Here is a 27555-nt window from a genome sequence, read left to right as displayed (position 1 = left end):
AGGGCCAGGCTGAAAATCCAAGACTTTTTCCCTTTCCTGTTAGGATGTCCTTGCATTGACAGGTTCTAAAGCTGAATCATGCTGGAAAAAAAGCACAGAGATGGCTCAGGGTGACCCAGTGGCCTGGCTACTATTTTTCCACAGGAGTTGGGAATAATTGCAAAGGTTGCAAATGACTGCAAAAGAAATTCTGCAAATTGCAAATAATGATAAATCCATTTGCAGTCAAGAGTTTAGAGATGATCCCTTGAAGCACATTTGGTTCTAATCAGGCCCCTGCACTGTAGAACATCCTGTTTGTCTACACTTATTATTACTGACAAATTATCCTCCTCTCAAATCTCAGGGAGCATTCACTTTATCCTCACATTAAACCTGATTGGAAACAGTAGGTTTAATTGGACTCAGCATGAGGCCCAGTCATAAACTGCACCAGTTCTTTTTTATTGTCAAATACACTAGATGCCTGAAAATAGTATATATTTAAGGTACAGATGCCAACCTGCTGTTAGTAGCCTTTGTTAAATAATTCAGATAGGCACAGTATCTCATGTGCAACCTCTATGCATTCTTAGTGAACCTCTAACTGAAATGCCAGAAAAATTACAAATTACAAAGACAAAATTCTCCCTGAAGGTTCTGGTCTCCAGTTTTCCCTTTCTTAATAGTTTGTGTATATAACATACATATACTCTGCATACAGATGTAATTCCAGAGTGAAAGGCACATGATTGATTCAGCTTCCATCAGCCACAAGTTCTTGTAGATTGCAAGTGTCACAGTGAGTCACAGACATCGGTCCTGAGATAACCAAAGCCTGGCTCGGATTTTTGAAAATTAGGATCTGGACTTTGAAACAGATCTAGTGTTAGACAAAGAGTCAGTGCTGGGCACAGATCAATGAAGGGATGTACTGTTGTTGGTCTGTCTTATCTAGGAGATGGGCCTCCTAGAGTTGCCTTGTGTTACAATATCTAGAGTTTCCCTCATGGACTTGGCCTCCATGTCCAGACAGAGCTCACAGCATGAAGGAAGACTGGAGGTAAGAAACATGAGGCTCAGAGGAATATGCAAATGAAAAGCATGCAGACAGCAGGTGGAACTACTGCTGTTAGTTGGGTGTCCAGGAGCAGTGATGAATTCCATAGCACATGGAGACAGCACTCTGTCTTGACAACTGGTAGGACAGCACATTCAACACAGGGTTAGGTGATGTCTTTGACCAGTGCTTTCAAATGTTTTTCTCTTTCCACTGGCACCAACTCTCTTTGGCCTGCACTGAACTTCAGCCAGCTGCTTTTCATCTAGTGATACCTCTGAAACAGTGGAATAGTTGGGTGACAGCTTAGTCAGCATTCAGTTAGAAGGAGAGGTAGAGTGAGGTGTCGTATTGGTGGCAATGAAGTCCACACCATGCCTCACACTCTCATCTGCAGGCGGACCAAAGGCTTGATCTTTGTGGGAACCCTGGGGGGTCTCAGGCAAGAGGAGCAGCTGTTCATTAGATCACAATGTTCTCAGATCTGTCCAAGAGGATGGGAGCAAAGGCAGGCTGCCCAAGCCTGCCAGGTCTCTTACATGAGTCAGCAGCAGTTCATGATCCGCACTGTCAAAAGCTGCTGTAGATAATATGGAAGTATTAGCTAACCTCATTCAGATGTCCTGGTTGTACAAAATTGTGGAACAGTCTGAACCCACTGGCTCTAAAGAAAACTATTTAAATTTAGGCAACTTATAATTGTTTGTTAGGATTCAAAGATGGGGAGAGGTGTGATTTGCTGAAATCAAGCATTCCATCATTGTGTGGTCCTATTTGGAGAAAGTAATATGATGCCAGGGGATTTTATAGGGATAGTTACCATTTACAATTTAATTTAAATTGACTTTACATGTGGGGTAGCTCTCTAAGTTTTCTTTTGTGCAGGAAGCAGAGTGGGAGTGCATGTTCTTCACTCCCAGTTTGCAAGGCACTGCTTTGCTCAGGAAATACACCTCTCAAAGGTCCTCAGTTAAGCCTGATTACAAGAATAAAACCTGTACTGCAAAGGGGAATAATAAGCATGAGATGGAAACTTGTCAGAAACATTGCAAGAGCCCAGGCACAACCACAGAATAAACTTTCTTTTTTAAAAAAAAACCCCACCCACCTCAAAATCCTTGTAACCATCAATGAAATGAGTAACATTAGTATCAGAGAAATATACAATCCATTGACACAGAAACCTCAGCCTTCATTCCTGGGTATTAGCTGCATGCTCAATGTGTTTGCATTTGATCAGTCACTGACTGTTTGGGGTATTTGTGAGGCTAATTCTTAAGATATCAAAGTTTAGGGCTTGATTTTAGACATGCTTGAAGCCCAGGGTGCTCAGCACTTCTGAAATTCAGGTCATCAACCTCTAGATGGCAGCCTCTAGAGACTGGATATGTTATTAAAATATTATCCAAGAAGTTAAGTACTTCAGCACTTCTTGGAATCTCATCATACCTTTTCCAGATGGATATTAAAATCTGTGTAGCAACCTGATATTCAGTATGCATCTATACACATGTTTTTCTTATAAAACTGCAACATGTAAGAGGGGCTCTCAAGGAAAAGACACTTTGTACTGTTGGAAGGTGTCAAACTGACTTCAAGAGTTCTCTGCCTAGTACTCTATGTATTTATATGGCCCTGTCTCTGTAGTATCTAAGTGCCTCATGACCTGTGAGATAGAGAAGTACCATTATTCCCATTTTACAGGTAGGAAAGTCAGGCTAAGTTGCTTGTCCAGTCACACAGGCAGTCTGTGGTAAAGCAAGGAATTAAACATGGGTCTCCAGCCGTCTTAGGCTAGTGACCTAATAACTGAACCATCCTTCCTTCCTATAGACCAGGTCCAGGATGACCAGTGTGAGATTCACCTGTTTCATGATGAGGGCCCACAGCCCCCTGGAAAATGGCCTAAGAAGACCCAACCCACTTCCCATGGGGCATTAAGCAGGTTTCTGACAGTAACAACTTTTATCTGCTACAGATCTGAGTAGGATTTGAACTTGCAGCGCACACCCCATTACCAACCTCCTGAGCAAGCAAGCCCTCTGTACATAAATGATTCCGCAGTATCTTTTATCTCCTGAACATGGTAATATTTGGGCATCTTTGCTGATTTGATATTCATGAGGCCTTATGCATATGAAATGGTTCCTTTTGGTATATTGCTTTGCTGAGCTAAAGTAAACAAAAATATACATAAAAGTAATCATTTATTTGCAAATATGTGAATTTCTCTTCCTCTTTTTTTAAACAGTTCTGTGAATAAATATAGTACTGAGTAGTGGCTGAGATATTTAAATGTCTTAAGGAGTTAGGCACCCAAATTTGACTGAAAGGCATCTATGATTTTTTTTCATGAAAGTATGTATCCCCTATGATATTTTGAAAGCAAACATACCAGAGTGGTTCAAATAGAGGTGAAACTTCTGACCTGATGTAGGTGGCCAGGTGGCTTGTAACCCCCGCTTTGCAAACAGTTAACTGTAATAACAGCTGAAGGCTTTCATTTTTCCATGTGGGGAATGGCACTCAAAATTATTTCACAATGAGGTGATAAACAGGAAGGAACAAATATGGAGACTCAGTCCGTGTAAAACCTTAGTGCATCTGAAAAAAGATTCCATGAGTGAATCATTTTCTCATGGTGTATTATTTTCTCCAGGCCAACTTTGGTACTGAGCTTTCTGTTTTCAACTAACCAGCATAAATTAAGCCCAAGCATACAGTGGAAAGATGGAGAAAGCTGACCATTCCCCTACGAGGTCAGCCACAAATTCCTTCTGTTGTCTGAGAAATGATGAGATACTCTTTGGAGGCATAGCTTAGATCAGTTAGCACCACAGAGAAACTTTTCAGCAGCTTAAAAAAAGATTGAAATATATGGGTTTTTAAAATACTTTTAGACTACATGGACTCATTTTTTCTTTTAACATAATCTTCTACACAAAAAGCCAGTTGTGCGTGGTGCTGTTTCCTCTGGGCAATCTTACAAGAAATGTTCCCAGCTCACTTCATGCCACTACAAATATCTCTTTACCTCAGGGAAAAGGGCAAATCACTCAACCGCAGGTCCAAACAAATTCAACTGCTTGGAACTCTAATGGCGCTGGGTGACAAACTATGACAGGGAATGTATTTCAGTCCACCTCCACCATACTTCTCACTTTCATTATTCAAGGCTGAAATTCTTCCCCTCCAGATGGGCTGCCAGTCACGGAAGTTAGGCTGTTTGGCCAGTGTTTTGAAACGGCCACCACCTCCTGCTTGGTTTCAAGAAAGAACTTAAAATTTAATGGAAACTGTAGGTTCGAAGTGGCCAGGATTTAGGAGCTCTTTTGTGTTGTGTTGCCAGACGGAATGAAAACAAGCTTTCAATTTCTAGTCAATGATAAATAATGAGAAATCTTTTCAAACCTTCTGCGGAATGTTTCTTTCTGGTTTTTTTTTATATTTACAGCAGCCTCATGTTTACTGACTTAACACATGTAACCTGTTTTAGTAGGGATGAGTGAAATAGTTCAATACCCAGGAACGCTCACCAAAAACTCACACCAAGCCTAAAATTAACTTTCTATTTTGCTTCTTAAAAATTAGCTTTTCTTCTTCTTCTAGAATTTCCCAGTTTTTCGCTCATTTACTCTCTGGGTTCCATGCAGGAAATGAAGGCTATTCTGGTGAAACTCTACTCCCATTTTGCTGAGTGTAGTGATCTCTCGCTCTCCAGTCTGGAGGGAGGCCACTCTGCCTTGTAGGGGGGTAGCAGTCTTCGGGTTTGGGCCGCACCGGCAGGGCAGAACCGTATGCAGTCTATGGTTTTCGGCCCGCCTGACAGAGACAAACACACAATAGTCTGAGGCTCCTGTCCCCACCCTTGGGTGGGGCAGGGCATGATGTAGTGTTTAGCCTGCAGCCCATCTGTGGGGGCTGACACCATTTAAGCATTTGGGACCCTAGAACTCAGGGTGGAGCCTGGCTGGTAGCAGGCTGTAGCCGAAGCCTCCAGGTCCAGGCAGCCAGCAAACACACAGAGTCAAACTCTAGCCCTTTGGGCATGCCAGAGCAGGGACCAGGCTTTAGCCTAAGCTTACAGGCAGCCAGCAAGCATATAGAGTCAATAAGCTCTAGCCCTTGCAGAGTGTAGTGGTCCCTCGCTCTCCAGTCTGGAAGGAGGCCACTGAACTAGGAAGTATTGCTAACTGGTTTAAAGTTAAAATAAGATTCTGAAATTTTTCATGTTTATCACAGTCTAAACTGCAAACTTGTTGAAGATTCACCTTTGAAGGGTTGAACTACATGCATGAAGTCTTTACAAGTTGAGGTAGGAAATACAACTTTCAGTTACAGTCCGTAAATTAGGGTCAATTTGTAATGAAAGAGGTGCCAGGGCTCAAGCAATTTTTAAAATGTCATAACGGGCAAGCCTAGAGGTGCCGCGGCTATGAACTGCCAAGTCTAGATGTTCCAAGGCTCAGTCCTGGCAAGCCTTGGCAGAAATTAATCACTGTCTCTAACCTAACCCTAATTTATATAAATGCCTAGAGAAAGGGGTCCCTTATGAACCTGACTTTATGAAGAAGATCCTTAACCAAGCAAACAAAAGGCTTTTCCCCCCATGTCTGCATGGTCTGTAATCACAGTGGACTGCCAGCGCTACACTCAAACAACCCAGGTGCCTGACAGGATTACTGTTTTTCACTTGGATTCACACATAATGGTTGGTTTAGTCAAATCTCTGTGCTTCCAGTGTGTCATCCTGATGGACTAGTCAGTGATTGTAGCCATAGCTGGAATGGAAGTGTGTTATCTGGTAGACCATGGTACTAATGGAGAGATTTTGGTTGAGATTTTCAAAGCAGTGGTTCTGGATCTTTTCTGTACTGTGCCCTTCTTTTCTATATCAGACCCCTCCTTAAACCTCCTCCTATCTAGTCAGGACCTCCTTTCCATTTAACAATATGGATTTAACAAAACTTCTCAGGATGAGAATACCAGGTCTAGGGGGTTTGGACACAAATTTTCCATTAAAATGAATGGAAGATGTGTCTAAATTTCCCATCCTGCAGTGAAAATTTCAACCCTTTATTTTTATGAAAATCATCCTTTGTATACGCTGCATCCCAAATTATTGGTTGTGATGCATTAGTTCATTTGTAGGGCATGGTAGATAAGATCTCATGGATCCAGCATCATGTTGCTCTGCAAAATTTGAGCAGTATTTCCACTTCTAATGTTGGCACAGTGGAGTTTTCAATTCTGCATTTTCTCAGTTACTTACCAAAAAAATAAAGTAAAAAAAAAATTCCACACATACACTTAGTGATTTTTTTATATTATTCACAGGTGGAATAATTTAATTGTATGTAAATATGATATTAATTTTACTAGTTGGTAGATCCTTTGATAATGAAAACATCAGCTGCAAACAACAACAAAACCCTTCCTAAAAGTTCTGAGTTTTTCCTTCATGTCTGATTATATTTGCTGCATATCACATCTATTGAGCCTACAACATGAGGTATTGAAATGGAAAACAAAGTGCCATGTATGTCAGAAAAGAGGCAGCTCGGTTCTATTAGATTAGTGGGTGCTATGGTATTACAAATAACAATAATAAGAAATAGAAGGTTACAAATAGAAGGTCTGATGGGTCATAGAAATTCTGTCCCAAAATATCCCCCACTGGCCATCCAAGTCAATGGTGTTATGATTCACAGCATGCAAACAGAGAAGTTAGACAAAAACATTCTTGCTGGAAGGTTGCACTGTAACACTACTTTATTTCTTAGAATAAAAAACACAGAGAGAAAGCAGACTGCTCTCTAAAACAGGGAGGCATACCTCACCCCACCTTTCTCTAGGCTGTCTGTGTGGAAAAGTGGCTCTGATTGCATACTTCCCTACAGAGACCCCTGCCTGCAAGCAAGATTACGAAGACCCCCAAAGAATTTAAAGTGATAGCTCACAATTTTAACACAGTTTTCAAAACACCACAAATGAATTTACACCAAAGATGAATTTTAACCTATATGTATTATCTGTTGGAAATTGCTAAGATATACATTGGTCTTTCTAAGCATTCAGTGGTTGGCAGTCTGGAAAGTGCCAGTAGAAGTCTCTTGTAAATAATAAAATGAGGGCTTTCCTACAAGTAAAGAAGCCTGAGTAACTCATATTTAGATCTCCCCCTTTCACTTTTTCATGCCAAAATCCAGAAACACACTGTTGGAAAGTTTAAGGGAAGGAGTCCATTCAGTCCTGGATGTACATGCTAATTCATCTTGAACATGATTAAAATGTAAAATCCTCACTCTTTTGACATGTCAGATCTGTGTACGTTGGGAATGAGACTCGGTGACTGTCTGTTGCAGAGGAATAGTTCTTACTGCTATATGAGCAACACCTTCAGGGAGCAAAGAGACTCATATGAATATAAAATTTGCCATATTTGATCAAATCACTAGCCCATCTAGTCTGGAAGAATGCTTCTTTTACTGGCCAACACCCTCCTCTGTATCAGCCTGTGGACCCGACTGTGGTATATGGCAAACACAATCCCCTTCCTGAGCTCCCCAGTTGTGGGTATGTGGCTTTGCACCAAGGCCTGCTCTGACCAGCTGCTAGATCTGGAAATGGCATGTGGCTAGGGAAGCTGTGGTACCCCTCCTGAGCTGTCGTGCAGGGATGCAAATCTTCATCATATGTAGTGCATAAGAGGAAGAACAGTCTGACCCACCAACAATACCCAACGGCTTGTGCTCCTTCTCAAAGCCTCCTGTGTTAAATCTTTGATATATTAAAGTGTGTCTGTAATGCTGGTGTGGCTCTTGAGAAACAGACTGCCAGCCTCTGACTCTTTTTCCTGTCTTTTGGAAAATTAGATTAATAAAAGGATCCTTTTAACATAGTAAACTGAGGTCAAGAACCACAGAAAGATGGTCATTTCCTCACAAGCTAGCCTATTGCCTATTTGACAGTGCAGGCAAGAGAAACACTCCGATGGAAAGTTGCATATTAATCCCAGCGATGGAGAGGTATTATCTGAACTATTGCCCACATCTACATGCTGGTCTCCACATAATACACATACAAATATCTTTGTACCACAGTTTGACATCTTCCCTGGAATTAATGACTTTGGATGGGGGTACTCCTTGGAAAAACTGTTAACCACTAGCTAATGAGTATTTCCAGGGCTGCAGCCTCAGGGACAGGAACAGCATTTTCTCAAGGTAGCATTTTTAGGAATGACTTAAGAAGCCTAATGGTTTAGCTGTCCCTGGGTAGCTAAAAAGGTGAGGGCAGAAGAGATGAATGGAGTGGATGAGTAGAAGGAAGTAGGAAGACAGACACTTCCTCTGGCATTCATAAGACTGGCTATCTTGTGTTATATCAAGAAGTGCTATGGAGGTTTAAAGGAAATTGGATGTGATAACGAGGATCCTGTTAAATGAGTTGTGCACAGTGTCTAGAAAGGGCTGAAATATTAATGGTTCAAGGAAAAACTACTCAGACTTGGAAGGTTTTGTTTGTTTGTTTTTTTGTTACAAATGGAATCCCCTTTTCCCCTTCCCCCTCCCCCCAGCCCCCCACACACTCAATTTCATTACTTTTAACAAAGACTCTTATGCGAGGGGGGGTGTTAAAAGAGAGAGAGAGAGACCATTTCTATAGAAATATGGGTCCAATCTGTGCCACAGTTGCCAGCTGAGGTTTGAAATTAGTTATTTACATTTACAAAGAGAAGTAAATTTCTAATTAGCCATTTTTTCAGATTATGCAGAAAGTGAAATCTGAGGGGCAACGAATTGCCTGAAATGAGGCAACGAAAAGTTCCACCACAGATTTTTTAGAAAAATATTTGCTGCCTGTCTCTAAAATACATTGACAGTCTTTTCTTCCTCTGATTCTTCATGATTTCCCCATAAATGATCATGAATTTTACTTGTTTTTATTTTTAAATTCTTGGCTCTTTGTTTAGCTGGGTTGGGTTTTTTTTTAATGAGTGGGAAACCATTTTCTACTACAGTTTGCCTTTCCTCCACCCCCAGCTCAGAATAAAAAACATAATTTGATTCAGTCAGGTATACAATCTTTATACTGATACAGACACACACAAAATCAGCTGTCATGAATTAAACCTCATTTGTCCCTAACCCCAAATAAACATTAGTCAGCCTGCATTTGATTGTAATAACACACTTGTCATTTCATTGATGGCATGTTAGAGTTTTTCTTCTGAACAGTTTTATTGGAATTCTTTGGACTAAATATGCTGTGGCTTTGTGATGGCTTCATTAAAGTGCAGAAATCAATAATGAAGCCAAAAGGATGTGAAGGACTCCAAAGAGTTTGTAGTACAAAGCATAGAAATATCTTACATGGTTTTCAGTTTAGAAGCTGTTCCAGCTTCAGATGCCCTTGAAATTTATCATGTTGTAGAACTTGGGGCCAAAGTTTGAAGTACTCACTGAAGCAAGAAATCCATTAACTTTATTTGGAGTTTGCCTAATAAAGACTGAGGGCCATGGATCAGGTTCTACTCTCATTTACACCAATGCAAATCTGGAGTAACCCCAATGAATTGCTTAGCATTATACCAGATTTACAGTGATGTAAGTAAGATCTGAAAAGACTATGAACCTCCGAATTTGGATCCTGATTATTATATAACAACAATATGTCTCCAGAAAAGGCATATTACAACTAATCACAGTTTATATTTAAAATGGTCTATTTTCGTGCTAATTTATAGTTGCTTTTATGAAGTGTAAGACTTTGCTTTTTTCTCTTGAAGTCTCAGAGCAGAGGATGTCCAAACTGCAGGCTGAGGGGTAAACGTGGCCAACAGAATCTTAAACTACGGCTTGTGGCTTCCATTTCCTGGTAAATGTGGAGTCAGGTCAAAGCTCAGGTTTTCTGGCCTCATCCTGAACCTAATGAAATCAAGAGCAAAACTCCCATTGACTTGCATGGGAACAAAATCAGGTCTTTAATCACAGGAAGCAGTTTACCTTCATCTGTCAAGGAAGATACCAGTACCAGAAATGCTTAAGCATATGTTCATTAGATTATCTTTTCAAACTATGTTAATATATGCAAATTAGGGGCAGGCCTCAGGCTCCTACCTTCTAATTAATCCTCCCAATGGTTCCACATACATATTTCACAAGAAAGGGACAAGACTGAACCATATATAAGACTCCTCAAAGCAACAAGCCTTTGACTAGAACTATCCCCTGGAGATGAAATATAGCCACACCTCAACTTTGTCAGTCTCTCTTTGGTTTACGCTGTACTGAATGCACAGCTGGAGCCAGCTATGCAAAACTGTTCCAGTAATGTTATCAAACTGGATTTTGGAAATACATAAAAATTCAAGGACAACATAACAAATCAAATTGTGGGTGGTGGACATGTTATTAGCCACTGACAGGATAGATGTCAGGATGGATAGAAGACTTGGATTCTTTTGCTGTGTGCATCCCAGGTTTCTGAGAGATAATTAAAGGTGAAATCAACTGAACATCTCAATTGTGGATATGCCTCTCACAAACACTTTTTCTGCCTTATTATCCATCTGCCCACAGCTACGGGCATCAAGGTCCATAAATCCTCCCAACCCTTTGGCTAGTGCAGAAGGAAGCACTGATAAAATAGCTGGTTAAAATGTTTTCAAGTGAGTATTTTTCTCCAGTGAAATAGGGGATTTTATCAAAATCAATTTTTTTTTGGTGAGAAAATGTAGATTTTGGTTACATTTTCCTGAGAGAAAATTGGAAAAAAAAATTTGTTTCAAATTGACAATTTGAAATGAAACGTTGAAAAATGTCAATATTTTGAAATGAAATATTTTGATCCATTTTTCATTTTCACATTTCTGAGTTAAATTTTTTAGTTCTGTGAACATTTTTGATATTTCCACTTTTCCTCCTATTTTGGGAGGGAAACAAATGTCAAAATAACAGCAGACTTGCCCATGGGATGGAATCTCCATTTTCTGAACAACTCTACTGATAAGTTGTAGTGGGAGTCACGTCCAACCTTTCTTTGTCCAGAGGGAAAACTGACATGATACAGAGCTTTTGAGGTTATGATCAGCAGAAGTGAAGAGGGGAAGAAATTGAGGAGAACCTAAACATAAAAAACCACTCTGTTAGTTAAAACTCAGTTAGTTACCTTCCAAAGACATGTGCCTGGTATTTGCTAGCCTAAATTTACACTAGAATCAACCCAATTTTACTTTCCCTTTCACATTTTACCGTGTTGGACTGTAGACCACTCTTTTATGGCTCATCTGACGGGATGTGAATTATCTCTATGCAGGCTTGATATAACCTTGTGCAATGTGACGTAATGCTCTAAAAAGGCTGAATTAAAAAAAAACAACTATACTTATTAACAGGAAAGGAAACAAGCCCCCAGTTGACAAGCGGTGGCTGGATATCAAGAGGCACTTTCTCAGAAAAATCATTTATGACTATATAAATGACTATTATTTATTTAGGGGGAAGAAATAACTAATGAACCTTTAACTAGAATCAGCTGGCTAAGTAAACTACAAGGAACAGGTATTTGTATTTCACTGCCAGGTAGATTCAGGCGGCAAGGGCTCAAACCCGCTCCCAGTGGCATTAATCAACCTCCCATTGGCTTTAATGGGAGCTGAAGCAGAACCTAGATTTGCAGGGTTCATTAGTTTCCCCTCTGCAACAATGGAAGCTGCCAGAATACAAGCTTTACCCCAATTTCAACATTCACGTCCCGCTCATTTTTCAGATTGCCTGTGCGTGCAGCGTACTTGCACAAAGCTTCCATTCTGTCACCTCACACTAATAATACCGAGTCATCCCTCACTCTCTGAGCTATTAGGATCAGACCTGCATTCCAAAGGCATGATTCGAAACTGTATCCCTTCAATTTCCAGCAAACTGGAGGACTGAAATCTTCACCGTGTGAGTGCACGTGCGCACTTGTGAACTTTTTACCTTTGACCCAGCAGCAGTGCAGCACACATTACCCATTCTCCACCTCACTGCTGCTGGTTCATAACAGGTGGAAATAAAACACTGTGAAAGTAATCGTGCTACACGGTGACTGACTCCTTCAATGCGGGTTGGGCCCAGCCCCACCTGCTAATAAGAAAGTGCCTGCACACTGAGGCTGTGGAGTTAAGGCTGAGGTGATAGTCTGAAGAACAGCCAGTCCTTTAAAAGGCAGTTGAGCTAAAGAACAGTAGGGAACAGGTAGGTTCCCACAGGAGTCCCTGCTTCAGGGTAAAGAAGCCAGGTGCTAGGTGATTATCTGGCAGATAGCCCGGGGAGTGGGAACTGTGGAGACTCCTGGTGTCAGGGAACTGGCTGAGAGAGGCAGTACTGCCAACAAGTAGGGATCAAAAATGATAAGTCAGAGCTCAAACAAGTTGTGAGATTGGCCCCACAAATCATGAGATTTTAAAAACATCAGCAAACCATATTTTTTAGTCTGTCTGTTGACATTTTAACTCCTCTCTACACTCTGGCTACACGTGTGTGCACACAAAGTGAATTCATCTCTGTGGCTGCTCACATGGCAACTCCACTTGCCCCTAAGGTAGGGGAACTGGGATCCATGTCCTATGAATGTCTTGACTCCCTCCTCCCCTGCCTCGCTGTCCCCCAGGGCTTCTCCTCTGCCTGGGTCCCAAATAGAGGAGGACTCCCAAGGCAGTGGGAGAAAGGGAAGTGTTGCTGTTGGGCTCGGGCTCCCAGATCCAGCAGTGACTTTTTCCTAACTCCCTACCCCAGTGCCTCCCACTGCCCCTGGATCCTCTCACCTCAGTAGGGCCATACATTGAAGGCAGGGCTCAGTGGCAGGGCAGAGCTGTGTCCTTAGCCCTGAGGCTCTCTCACACAGCTTTGCTCAGTCTTTAAGATCATGGGATCAGCAGAGCTCTTTGCATCATCATGAGAACTCCTCCTGGAGGTGCCAAAATTCGGTGACTCGGGATCAATCTGCAAGAGTTGGCAACACTGCCTTCCTCCAGCTATTCAGAGGGGACTCCCCTTCCCCATCACCCTACCTAGGCGGGGATAGCTGCCATCCTATCCCCTCTTTTTCCCATTGCCATCACTGTCCTCTGCACCCCCTCAGCCTCACTCCTGCCCCCTGCATCCTTCTGCACCCCATTTTACTGCAACCCGCTAAATCTGCCTCCCATTTCCTCCCAGTGCCCTTATCCCTCTAATCCTCTCCAGTCACTTTTCACTGTCTTTTTGCTGCTCCTCACTGTCCCTATGTACATTCCAAATGTTGATTAAATGTGTTTAGCAGACAAGTCTGCTGTGTGGGTAAACAGTTTTCTCACATACAAAGGACAAGCCAACACCTCCAGCCAGGTGTCATCAGAGTCGATTGGCAATCACATGTCAAGTTGCCATTCATTTGCATGGAAGAGGGCAGGAACAGATCAATTTGCCTTTTACCAAATACCAGCAAGGGAAGAAACCAGCATGGAACTTCCTTCACCAGCAGACTCCATGTCTCCTTCCTCAGATGTTGAATGAGTTTTATTTTTGGGGATAACCTTCAGAAGAATCCATTCAAAGGTTCACTGGACTATGAAAGGGAGGAACCAAGAACCCCAAGTTAGCTTGCACCTCAGACTACAAAGGAACAGAGCACTTTGTCTTTGGGGAGAGATCAGCCATTTCACTGAAAGGTAGTGCGGTAAGAGTCTTACCTTGAATGAAGACTGTAGTTTTGTTAAGTCTTAGTCTCTAAAAAGCAGTTTTCACTTTTATTGGCTTGTAATAATTTCTAACTCTATCCTTTATACTAGAACTCACTTAAAATCCTATCTCCCTTTGTTAATAAACGTGTCTTACTTTTAATCTAAACCAACCTAGTGATGCGCTTGAATTGAAGTGATTGTTATCTTCAGTTAAAGTGATAAAGTGGGCAGTTTATCTCTTTTGAGGAGCAAATAAACCTTATTATTCTTCTGAATGGTCCAGGAAAGGACTTAACATTGCAGAGCATACCATTTGGGGAAAACTCAGAAGGGTGGGGGGCAGTGTTGGGGTCATCTTGCTAGGTGCAACCAACGTGAGTGGATTCCAGAGCGTGGCTGGGGTGTAACAAGCAGGCTGATGGAATCAGAGTGCTGAGTCAGAGCTGCTTAGCACACAGACATTCAGTGCATGCATGCCTGCTGGTTGGCTGTGTCCAGGCTGTGAGTCACAGCAGCAGAGCATTTAAAGCACTCAGGGCTACAGGGCAGGTAGAGACATAACCCCTCACTGATATCGGTTGCGCCCCAGCATGTGACACCAGGTTGAACCTATTTAGTGGCTCACTTGAGAACTTCAGTCATAAAAATTCAAATAATAAAACAATAAATATCTTTATGATTATATATCTGTGATCCGAGGCTTCATTCACTACAACTCAGTCTTGGTCTGTGGCTTCAAACTCTAGGCCCTTTAAACCAACACTGTATTGATTCATAAATTAAAATGAAAGGTAAAAGGAAGAGCACAGGAGTTATCTCACTATTCCCCATCTTGGACTATTGCTTGCCTTCTGAAAACATGCTTGAAGTATACACGTGTAGGTTTTTTATGGATGGTCACATGTTGGTCAATTGCTTAGCTAAGATCTTAGGTACCAGTTTAATTTATTTTTTCCCCTTTCCAATTTCAATTTTGTTGCTGTGAAAATCAGACTCTAACTGCAGTGACTACAGCCAGACATATGGAGGGTAAGCAATGTCAGGCTTCCCATACATCTCTGCCAATGTCTCCCTGTCCTGACCACAAACACCCTCTGTCATTTCAGCGCTTTGTGAAGACTGAAAAATGGACTGATACTGAATTCTGTGATACAGACAAATATCCAATATATGGAGCTACTTTAAGATCATCACATTTGTTTTGCAAACTTACTATATCATGTAAAGTGCTGGGCTAAATCTATGAAAGATGAATAGAATGAAAGTACATTTTCTGATTCAAAGCATTGCAGTTAACACAATCTAGCACACTAATGAAATTTAAATCACATCCAAATTTTAATGAGTTCTATTATAATTTAAAGCGGAGGGGTCAAATCTCATTTCCTTATTCAGTTTTAATTCTATCCTACTCCCACTGAAGTAAAAGCACTGACAGTACTGCTCTTAGAAACATCCATGTGAATCTGGAGTGACTCCACTGACTTCAGAATCTGGCTCTTATCTTTTGTTGACTCTCTGACAAATGTGCTTGCAATTCAAGGGCCCAAGTCTTTCCTTTTACATAATCATGTGATCCTTAATCTAACAGAATGCTGGGTTTTATGGAAAAACTGAACCCTCCAGTACATGCAGAGGAAATTCCAGAGCAAACTCAGTGACAGACATGCCTTGGAAGTTAGTTAGTTACTTTGGCAATGACCCAGGATTGTTTTCTTTTTCTTTTTCTTGTTCATTCCCCCCCCCCCCCATTCTTCCATCACCCCCTTTGAAAGCCAAAAATTGAACCAAACAAACAAAAAATCCCACCAAAAACCAAAAATTCTTAGGTGCATGGGAGCCTGAAGATCAAAACAGAGCAAACTTGGCACTTCTGGTTGCAGCCCTATTGCGGGTGTTTGTTGTGTATGAGAAGTGTGAAGGAAAGAATGCTATTTATGTAATAGAAATTTGGCAGTATGAAAAATCTACAGAATCATTGGGCAGGCTCTTTGTGTTTAGTATGTGAAAATGGATATGCTTTTTTTAGATGATATTAGTTAAACAGTTAGTAAAATGTTGCAATCTTACTGATAAGACCAATGTAGTTCATTAATATTCTAAGCCCTCATCAAAGCAAGCTACAACAGCTGTATCACGTTTCAGAGAAGTTAGGGATCTACTTGAGTGATGTGGGGGGAAATACCTGTAAATCCTGTGGCCAAATGGCTCTAATCCGGTGAGAAGCTGATTTAGTGGAGGAATGACTTAAGTGCTGTTGGCATTCTGAAGCCCAATCAGTGCCAAGTACTGGGAAAATGTGTATGAGATCTACAGCCCATAAATGCTTATTGCCCTCATGGAATTGGATATCCCGAGGACAGAACATAAAAAGTAGATCTTAGATAGATCTTTAAGGGCCTGATCCGAAGTCAATGGGAATCTTTCCACTGATTTCACTTGGGCTCTCGATCAGGCCTCAGTTGCATTACAGACATTAGTGGATTTTGCCTAGCAATCCCTCTGTAATATATGTCAGCATTGTCATCCAAATTGTGCAGAGAGGCAAAGTACCTGTCCAGGGTCACACAATGAGTCGGTGGCAGACTTGGAAAGAGAAGTCACATCTCTTGACTCCCAGACCTGTGCATCAGCTCAAACATTATCCACTCTCCCCTTCTTGGGGGGATTGTAGAATGTTACAGATAAATATTTGTGTAAATTAACTCAGTTTTGATGATAGTTCTTGAAATCCAATGAGAATCAGAGAAGAAAAGCAAGAGATGCACCATCATTCATTAAAAATGTAACACATACACACACATACAAGCCTCCCAGCAAGTTCAAAACCATACAACGGCTGTATAGCCTTTCAGTTTCACTATCCCACACTTGGGCATGGTGGGTAATGACACTGATAGGCCTACATATCCTCAAAGCCACCGTGGTGGCCAAATCTCAGATAAACCTTCACCAGCCTCTGTGTATTGATGGTTTTCAGCACCTGAGCCTGGAGTACTGTTCTGTCCATGACGGCAGACAGAAAATATTGGCCCTTTGAAGATGGCATTGTCTCACCCATAGGAGATGAATCATGGGATAGTGGGTGAGGAATAATGGGAATTGTTGAATAAAAGTCCCAGAATTCCAGTTGCTTCCAGTGACTTCCATTATATATCCCACAGTGAGAAAAGTCCCAGAAGACATGGAGTTTAGTATGCACAAAGTCCCTGCCACGTAGATGCACTGATTTGTACTGATGCAGAAAACAGCTGACTGCATATATGCAATTATTGCAGACTAATATGCACCAGCCAATGTGCAAAATCTCAGTGTGAATTAACCCCCCTATGTAGACAAGACCTTACTTCCATAGGTGCTCCTGCACTGACTGTGTGCACCAGGCTAACTCAAATAAGGATCCCAGCAGTAAGTGTTTTTAACTTCCTGTTTAAAAGCAGCAACTTTTGATGAAATCTGGATGATTTTTAACTCCCTCTCCTCTCTTCACCCCACTGTTCATGTTGACCATGAGGGCAAAGAGCTACCTCATCTTATCCCCAGATTTAGCTACTTGGGATGATTGAGATCACATTGTTGTAGATGGGATCTTGGCCTCTGACTTCTAGCAACAAAGTTCCATATGAACAAGGAAGGGGAGCCAAACACTGGAGAGAGGCACACAAGACATTTTTTCCAGTCTTTTCGCTTGCAGACTGATCCTGGTTTGTGGCTTTTCTGAGTCATCCTGCAAATATTGGTCTCCTCAACAAACAGAAAGAAAGAAAGAAAGAAAGAAAGAAAGAAAGAAAGAAAGAAAGAAAGAAAGAAAGAAAGAAAGAAAGAAAGAACACATTTATTATTGCACAGGATCTTCCTGGCCAGTTGTGACCTGAAAACACTGGTCACCAATGAACCATCAAAGGCCTTTCACATATTCAGCAGCTGCAGGGAGGATTCCTGTAAGCACTTCTATCACTTTGACACCTCAGCGGTGGACAACGCCAATTGTACACTGTCGTGGGCTCTGTTGCAGGGACCACCTTCAATGCTTTGGCTCAGAAGAGCAGCCTTTTTCCAATTCATTGACACAGGGGGATATATATCTAAAAACTTGGCTGCAACAGCTAGTGCATGCCTTGAGGATTACATACCAAGTGAACTTTGTCAGCATAAGCCCTAGTCAATAGGGAGAATTAAGTAGAAAGACCTCTATTGTTCCAGCCGGCCTTCTGAAGGCACTGATTGGCAGTAAAATGTCTTAAGTGACAGATGTAAAGTAAATATTGCCTGTGCCAAGGTCTCTATATTACTTTGATTAGCTGCCATCAATCAGTCTGTTCTTTGCCTTGTAACAATAACAGTTGCTGTTATACTTGAATCCTCTGTGATGAAGCCCAAAGTATAATTGATTAACAAACTGAAGAGAAAGGTTATACTAATTACATTGAAATATACCTTAAAAAAACCCATGTAGTATGTGTGCTTATATATATATACACACATATCCATGCATATAGAAATATATTCATATACCAAACATAGGGACAAATATAACCCTTAAACTTGCCAGTTGCCTTAGATAACTCAATAATATTAGGCTGGTATTTAAAATAGTCTCTAGGATTTTCCTATAGTAAATGTAAAGAAATACAAGGAATACTGCACTACTGAGGCTAACCCTAACTATACATCTAAGGCAAAATCAGAAACGTTTCTAATTCATTTATGTGTTTCTAATATACCATGTGCAATCTAGCCAGCATAACTACTGCCATTATTAATGGTCATAAAGTTACTTGTTCCTTTTTAAAAATGCAGCCACAGTATTTGCTTTGATGACCTCCTTTAGCAGTGAATTCTACAAATTAATGATAAACCATATAAAGTGCTATTTTCTGGTGTTAGTTCTAAATTTAGAGGATATTTAAAATCATTGAATGACCACTTTTTCTTACTCTATAAGACAGGACAAATAATTCTGAACATTTCTTATCCTCTCCAAGCTACATAATCCTGTTTTCTCGAAGCCTTACAGTTAATGCAAGCCCCACCATTCTGTATGTTATAAAATGAACAGATGTTACTTTATAATGCAGGGTGAGGAAGGTAGAAGCAACTTTTTTAGATAGGATGATCTCATAAAACTATCTTTGCAGATAAAAAAAGCACTAAATTTCCTATTAAACACTGGTACGGTAGATCATTACACAAGGGAATATTAGACCCAACCACCCTCTCTAGAAGGATAGAGGTGAAACTGATGCCAACAATCTCAACCTCACATTTCTATTTTATGGTGTATTACTTCACTTTATTCCCCACTTCAGTCATTGCAGGCACGTGCATTAGCATAAAAATGCTGAAAATGAAGCACATTTCAGGATTCTCTTCACATGCCAGGTCACCGTTACAGCTTGATGAGCTTTAACAGACAGTGAAATCCTGATTTCTGAAGCAGGGTCAGAGCCAAATTTTTTTCTGAGAGCATTTGAATGTTTCTTTGCAGAGTAAAGCAGCCCCATGGTTGGGCATGTGCTATATCAGTGGAGATAAGTCTGTTCGCGTTTTGAAGTGTTTTTTTTTCTTTTCTATCGAGGTTTCAAATTGTCAAAGTCAAACTCAAATATAACTGGAACATCTGGGTTTCTGTTTAGAAATTCAGCATTAAACAGCTTTTTGGATTATTGAGACATTTTTCCTGCACTGACATCACTGCATCCCATTGTTTTACAGCAATGTCATAAAAAAGTGTGGCTGTATTGCCATTTAATCCTATTAAAACTGGTATAGATAGATAGATAAATAGATAAACTTTTATTTGAAAGAGCCATTTTCATCTGAGCTAGAAAAGGAAGGTTAATAGTGGTTAATGCAATAGCCAGGGGTTCAAATCTGCTCTGTAACAGATTTTCTGAGTGACCTGGGAAAATCACTTAGTCTCTCTGTGCCTTAGTTCCCCATCTGTACAATGGAAAAAAGAATACACCCGACTCATGGGGAAATGCTCAGATGCTAAGGCGCTGGTAAGTATCTTACATTCAGCTGGTATTTACATTAGCTCTATTGAAAATGCTTTGCAGAGTTAACTCTTGCACATATAGTCCTCCCTGGGCAATTAAGTGAACAATACTGGAGCCCCACTGAAATCAATAGCAGTCCACCTGTGTGGCTATCATTGCAGGATCAGGGCCATAGAGAGAAACAATAATTAACTCAACACCCAATTTTAGGCACCCATATTTTACTTCCCTTTGCTTCATTTTGAAGGCCTAGGTGAATTGTAGATATCAAGACTCAGCCTGGTGCCTGCTTTGGCCTCATTGGGTACATCTACACAGTGAGAGGCAGTCCACAGCAGTGATCTCAGAGCTTGGGTCATCAGTCTTGTGCTCACAAGGCTCAGGCTACCTTGCGAAAAGTAGCTGTGTAGATGTTGAGGGTCACGCTCTGAAGCCCATCTCCCTCTCTAGGCTTCAGATCCTGAACTGCAACATCTACATGGCTATTTTTAGCATGGTAGCCCAGTCCCTGAGAGCCCAAGTCTGTTGACCTGGGCTGTAGTGGGCTGAGGCCCTCTGTTTAGACACACCCATTGTGCCTTTCCAGAAATGCAAAGGAGCCAGAGAGCTGGAAAGTGTGTGTGCATGTCTGTGTAGAGGTGTAACTAGGAGACAGAAAAGATCCATGAAATCCTGTAGGGGCTCAGATCTTAGTGGAGAAGCATGGAGAGCAGATAATGGAAACTGTAAAGAGAGAGACAAGTCTGGAAGAGTGCAGGAAACTAGAGAAGCATGGGAAGCAGGAATGGAAGAATTATTTAAACCAAGACTAGATGTCTCTCTAAAAGCTATGCTCAGCCCTGGCTATTGGGCTCCATGCTGGAATCACTGGTGAAGTTCTATGGCCTATGTCAGTAAAGAGGTGAGACTAGATGGTCAGAATAGTTCTTTCTGGCCTTAAAAATCTGTGAATCTATGAAGATGGAAAGTTTCAGAGAAGCATCTTGATATGGACATAAAATGTCAAAAATGCATCTCAGAAGCTTCTGGGATTCTTCTGTCTCTGCTGGTTGTCTAGAGTTAGAATACCTATAATACTTCCCTTTAAGGTAGACATTTCAGAGACATTCAAGAGCAGTACCCCAAGCAATAGCATGAGTAAAGCCGATTTGTTTAAAAATATCATTTTTCCAGGGAGGAGTGGGTCAGCTGCAGCCCTTACAGAGCCCTGAGGACCCCTCCTTTATTTCCTGTGCTTTAACTGGTTCACTAATCCTAGAGCCAAAGAACTACACAGAGTTCTCTTCAGAGCCAGGTTTCCCAGCTTTACATATTTGATCTTTATGACATTGTGTTGTTTGCCTTACAATGTTGTGACATTGTATCAGCACCTCACAATGGGAAGACATAAGGTGATGACCTTGTGCCATGAGGAAAGAAGGCTAAGAATAATATCCTATAAGCCTAGTCATCAGATTAAAGCATCAAGCTTATCGTCTCTTTCGCACGTCTAGCCCTATTTGCAAGAGAGGGAGGAGATACTAGAAATAGTGAAAACTCAGGCCTCCCTGAGTGACTGAGCAGATCCCAAGGCCACCGTGGTAGCAATCATGCTCAGGCCATTTTATTAACTTTAACATTATTGTCTGCACCACTAATAACTGCATGGTTAGTATATTGGTTCCTATGTGACAAATTTATCTACAGAATTAGCTGGGGTGCCCCACATGCATTTTTGGAATGACTGTTATGGTAAAATCATTAAGGCCACCCATCTAACCAACATATGATATTCCTAATGGTTTGGCTTTGATTAAAAGGAGGCATTACCAATAAGGATCTGCAAATTTTCAGACGCTCCTAAAAACTGCTATTTCTCAGTGGTCTTCAGCAGCAGTCGACCACAACTCTAACCAAAGTTCTATTAAGTAAGCCATTTATTTACTGCCGCTCCACAGTGACTATGCTTATTTAGCTTGCTGCATTAAGCGTATTTTCCGATCAAGTCAGTAGGCCAAATGGCCATAGAAATGTCTGATTAGATGGATTTTTCTACCCTTTTTCTTGTTTGCTTGCATATAACTTTAGCCTTCCAAAGGCTATGTAGGTGGTGAACTGGAGGGATCCAAACGGCAGGAAAATAAATAGCTGGATTTTTTTATTATAGGTGGATGGATTTCTTTTCATCATTTTGTGGGTGGCTGCATTTTTCATACGGTCAATATACCCAAGGCAAATTACAAGACGGAGGTAATGTGACAGTTTTCATCAAAGTTTAGATAGATTTCCTCCTGAAATATACTCTCTTGGGGATGGCCCCGCACAGTGAAAAACGGCTGCAAGTTCATATAAATAAAAGGGCAGCACGCCAGAACAAACAGAACTGCACAGCTCTCCCTGTGACATGGAATTCTCTATACCTTCGGTTCCTGCGGCTCTCTCTGCCTTCAAGCCAAAATCTGGTTTTGTTCTGGAAAACGGAGGGGGTGGGACAGAGCATTGTTAATACAATCTGCAGCATTCAAAGACTTATTTGTGCACCTTAAAAGGACGATTGAACTGAGGTGGACCTATTTTTTTTCCCCAAAACACAGATGGGTTTAGAAAGGCTGCTTTATAGATAATATACATTGTACTTTCTTTACACAGAACATTTACATTTGCAGTACAAAAACTTCTATCAAAATAGTATAGAGCTTCACAGATACAGCTCTGATTTGTGGTTCAGTCTTAGGACTTTTTTACTATCTGGCTCAGAAAGACGTTAATGTTGTGGGTTGAGCAGCAGACCTGCAGTAATGACAACTGCCCAGCAAAATAGGAGACAAGGGACTGCCAACCACTATGGGGTCAATGACTAGAGCTGCTAGGCTCTATGATAATACAAATATTAACTGCTAATGATAAGCTGGCTTGTTGTGGTGAAACCCCAAACTAGATGTGCACAAAAGCGTTCTTTTGATCATGCATGTGTGGGAAAACATTTAACAGAAACTGGAAAATGCAACTCCTTCGGAAGGTAGTGTGGTCAGTCAGGACTGCTCAGAGACGCTTGTAGCGACTCCCAAAATCCAAGGGCAATATGTTCTGCCTAATACAGATGGACCTGAGCAGTAAATGTTGGTAACAGGCTTGAATCTGATTTTGGAAACTATCACCCACATCATCACCAAAAAAGCTCAGATTCAGAGTTCTGGTTCAGACCAGTCTGTGTTTTCCATCACTATAATATAACATGACTGCTTCATAGGTATATTCTACAATCTATGCAGTATGGGATATAGTCTTAAAGAGCCTATTGACAGTTTAAATACGGATTAGTTTATAGTCAAATTGCAAACAAGAATCAGTCAAATTATAGGTTCTGGATAAATTATTTCACCAATTTAATCCCCTTTTTCCATATTGCTAAAATATCTGTGAATGAATCCTGATTTTTCACACTGTAGTAGTTATTTGCAAGTATTTGGTGGACAGATAGTGGGTACAAATATCAGGGGATGACAGTTCATGAATATTTTGGCTATTTACTCTTAATTATTTGTGGTGTGTGATTGGTCACCTAAGTCACATGTCATTAGTTCTGCTTTCTGATTGCTTGAGCGCAATCTTTAAAACAGGAGAATAGGGATAAGTGAACTGTGAATAGCAAATCTCCAACAGTGAACAATGAACAGGAAATGCTACTGTTTGAGCACAAATGTCCTTGTTGGATTGCAAAATTAGTGTCCACATCTGTTTTCCAAACATTCTTGCAGGCATCAATCTCTGGTGCATTAGCACTAATAGTCTTTGTAGGAGAAGTGCATTTTAAGAAGGTATTTGAATATAATGGGAGATTTTCTTGTCCCAGGATTACAGTATCTGACCTTTTAAGATTGTCTCATCAAATCAAAGGAGAAGTACATGATAGAGCAGCGTAGAAAAATTTATTCTGCCATTGTCCAATCTGCACGTCATCTCTGGATAAATAAAAGGCTTTGCAAACAGAACTACAGTCACCAGCATCTGTTTGCAAAGTTAATAAAAAGAATTTCTGATACTCTTTTTTTGCAGCTCCGGAGAGCAATAAATCCAACATCAGAGCATACTTTTGTCATATATAAAATAATAAATAAAATAAACACCAATAAACATATCATGATGCATAATAAGCACATAAAATGCTTCTGGAGGAGGCATCTACTTTGGAATGCTGTAAAAAATACCACAGCTGCACTCCACTCTCAAAGATAAGAAGGGGGTTACAGGTTCTCTTTTCTTTGGGGATGCCTGCATGAAATTACCCACACAACAGGAATCTTAACTAAATAAGATGTATTAAAAACAGAGAGCAAATGGAATTAAAACAAACAGAAGGTTTGCTTCACATATCTAGATTTACAATTCATATAAACTATGCTAGATCAGGCACTCAGATGAATTACAGGGGGAAAACAAGAATAACAAATAGCTTACATCCCCTGAATGCAAACCACTCTCTGATCACTCTTCCGCCAGACTGTCAGCATCACTTGCTGTCCGGATGCCAATTCTTCTTCTTGTGTCCAAAACTCTCTGTTATCTAGCTCCCCCTGAACCCAAACTGTTTTCTCCAGCTACCTCAATAAGGATTGGATACTAAAGATACAAAGACAGTTATTGATGATTAATGGCCACTTTTCAAAGGCTTCATGACCCTGGCCAAGTACCACCTTTTACAGACCACCTTTTACAGACTGGCTTTTACTAGTTTTGGACAGGCCTCTTGGTGAGCCCGCTATGTAGATTTTTTTGGTCATGAACTATGAAGTATGAACAGAGATCAGAACCTCTGCCACACTAATATATCTACTTATTTTGTCGCCCAATCCTGACTCCTCTGAAGAGATGGCACCTGGAACACTATTGCAGGCAGTAATGTGAACCTTAACTAGACTAAGAACAAAATGGTGCCTGGAACTGCTCCTTGCAGATTTTCCCAGAACTGTCTCCACATGCAGCCTTGTTTCTTTTCACATTCTGGCTCATCATGACTGTCAGCTTGCTGGCTGGATGCAATCTAGTCAGCAGTGAGGGTGGGAGGAATTTTAGGCATATGGAGGGCTGTATAGAACTCCGTGGTTCTTTTCAACTTAGAACTCCAGAACTGTATTTAAAGGACCAAGTCTCCTTTGACCCCACCTCACAGATTAATATTAATATTTTATAATGCAAGTAAGTATAATCATGTACAGTTATAGTCTAGTGGCTTGGACACAGGACTGGGGCTCAGGTTCCTGGGATCTATGCCTTGCTTGGTCTGCTGTCTGACCATGAACCATTCACTTCACCTCTCTGTGCCTATGTTTCTATCTTTGTCCGTCTTGCCTATTTATATTGCAAACTCCTCAGGGCAGAAACCACCATCTCTTGCTCTGAGCGTGTGTATACAGCACCTAGCACAACGGGAACCTAAGGTCATTTGAGTCCTCCAGGCACTGCTGCACTTCAAACAATAATTAATGAATGGCAAATAAATAAATGGAAATAAAGTTGTCCATTGATCAAGTTATTTTCAAGTTGGAGACAGAATCCTTGTGTCTGAGTTCTGAGGAACTACTCAGACTCCAGGAAAGCTGAAACGTTCATAGCCTTATTTTTATTATTATTATTCTGCAGATGCTGCCATGCAAGAACTAAAATATTCTTTGTGTGATTCCATCAGGATGCATTTCACGGGCACGCTTTACAGACGGTTGTGTGTGTTGTATTTAAAAACACGCTGGGTGTGTGCGGGCGGGAGGAGAATTTTAAAAAAATGTTCTCTAGATGTTGTAGTCATGTGCAGCCAGGCTACCCGGATGTGGCCGCAACACAATTCACAATGCTGCACATCATTTCTCAGATCTCATTTAGCCAGATCGCAATCTGGTGATCTAATTTTATGATGTAACCCTTCATTATACCTAAATACATTCAAGAACATAGACCTCAGGCATTCCAGGGTCATAACTCATGTTGAGCTAACCAAAGTAAACACATTTAGTGTCTGGTGGCTCACAATGTAGCTCCATTATGTATCAGAGAAGTCTCCAGGGGTGTAAGAATACCCACAGTTTCTGCAGTGACTATTTTCTTTGTAATAAGGAAAAAATACTCTTCTTCTTCAGCAACAAAAAGGATATATTTCAGGCCAGGTGATCCATAATTCCAGCCCCTCCCCCTCCCCCCCAGGAGAATTCAGAACAAACGGAAGACGTTTTAGTGTAAGTATAAAATGTGTCAAAAAACACAGTCTTCATTAAGCCAGCGCAGCCCGCCAAGTGCTTAAAGTTGTATCCTTTGCATGAAAGAGGCTGAAATTCAGAACAGCAGACTGGAGCTGAAATGTGAGCTGTAAATTTACTTTTGGTGCCAATCAAGGAAATTAATACAGCCCAGCTTGTCAGGGTTCTCCGCATCAACGGCAACATGAAAATAAAAACGTAACATGGTCGCGAGGCTCCTTGATTTTTTGAAATAAGGAGATTGCCCTAAAAATATGGTGCAGATTAACCATTTTCTTGTGATCTTCTTGAGTGGGTGTGTATGTGGAGGGGGGGCAGAGGGTATTTGCGCTTCAAAAGGAAAATATTTAGAGCTTGTACATAACCATAGCCGAGAAAAATTGTACAAGATCTAAATAGCATGACTACATGAATTAGGCTGACGACATCTGTTCTGGCAGGTAATAGGCTGCTGGAAAGAATTATTATTTGAAGCAAATGTGAGTGTGCAATGGACACTGTTCAACCAATACTTCAGATGTGATTCCTCAAACTCAGGGGAGGGATACCTCAGTGGTTTGAGTATTGCTCTGCTAAACCCAGGGTTGTGAGTTCATTTCCTGAGGAGGCCATTTAGGGATGTGGGGAAAAAAGAAGGGACCTTACTTGGTCCTGCCCTGAAGGCAGGGGACTGGACTTGATGACCTTTCAAGGGTCCCTTCCAGCTCCATGAGATAGGTATATCTCTATATTATATGTGTAAAATAGACACAGTTGAGGACAGGCATGTATAGAATACTGGATTTTTAATGGGTGCACAGTTCACTATGACCTGTATGAGTTTCTGCCTATTTTTATATTAGTACTGATTATCAAATTACCAGAGCCTCTTCCTCTTTTATGCTGCATTATATTAAGAGGCTTCATTGGTGATACAGGCAACTGGACTGATTTGGAAGTTAGCTATTTACTTGGCATGCACTCATATTTTGAACCTCTGAAATGAGCCATGTGGTTAAACTTTAATTCTAAAGGAGAAAAAAAATAAATAACTTAATGTTCATTTAAAAGAAAAAAATATATGCTTTAATCTACTATTAAAATCACCTGGATATTTCTATATTGATGCTTTTGAATTAAAATTCAACTGTTGATAGCAATAGTGTTGGTGCTGATATGCAAAGGGCCATGGGCTAGAATCCTTATCCAAGTCTGTTGTTCCTGTAGTCATTGGGGAGTAGTAAGTGCAGCAGAGCATGAAAAAAAAATCATCCAGATGATTAAGAAGAGACAGATTCTGAAGGGAATTCCATCCAGTCCCACTCAGCTGGAAGAATGGCTGTATCCATCCTGGGGCATGAAGGATATATAGTGTGGGGCTATGACAGAGATGCAGAGGACCCTTGACGAGAGCGGAAAAAAAGGAAACCTTGTTCAGCGAAATCCAGTGTGATTCATGAATGTGTTTTATGTTCTTTACTACTTCATGGAACTGCCGGCTGGAGTAATTCCCATTAGACTCCACGCAGGCTGCCGCCAGTGCAGAAGTATTGCGGTTGAAAGAATAGTATTCAGGTCCGACTAAAGCTATTTGTTCCCTTT

The sequence above is a fragment of the Dermochelys coriacea genome, chromosome 12 (genome assembly GCF_009764565.3).
Source record: "Dermochelys coriacea isolate rDerCor1 chromosome 12, rDerCor1.pri.v4, whole genome shotgun sequence".
In the NCBI taxonomy this organism is placed as follows: Eukaryota; Metazoa; Chordata; order Testudines; family Dermochelyidae; genus Dermochelys; species Dermochelys coriacea.
Note: the sequence above shows the minus strand (reverse complement) of the source record.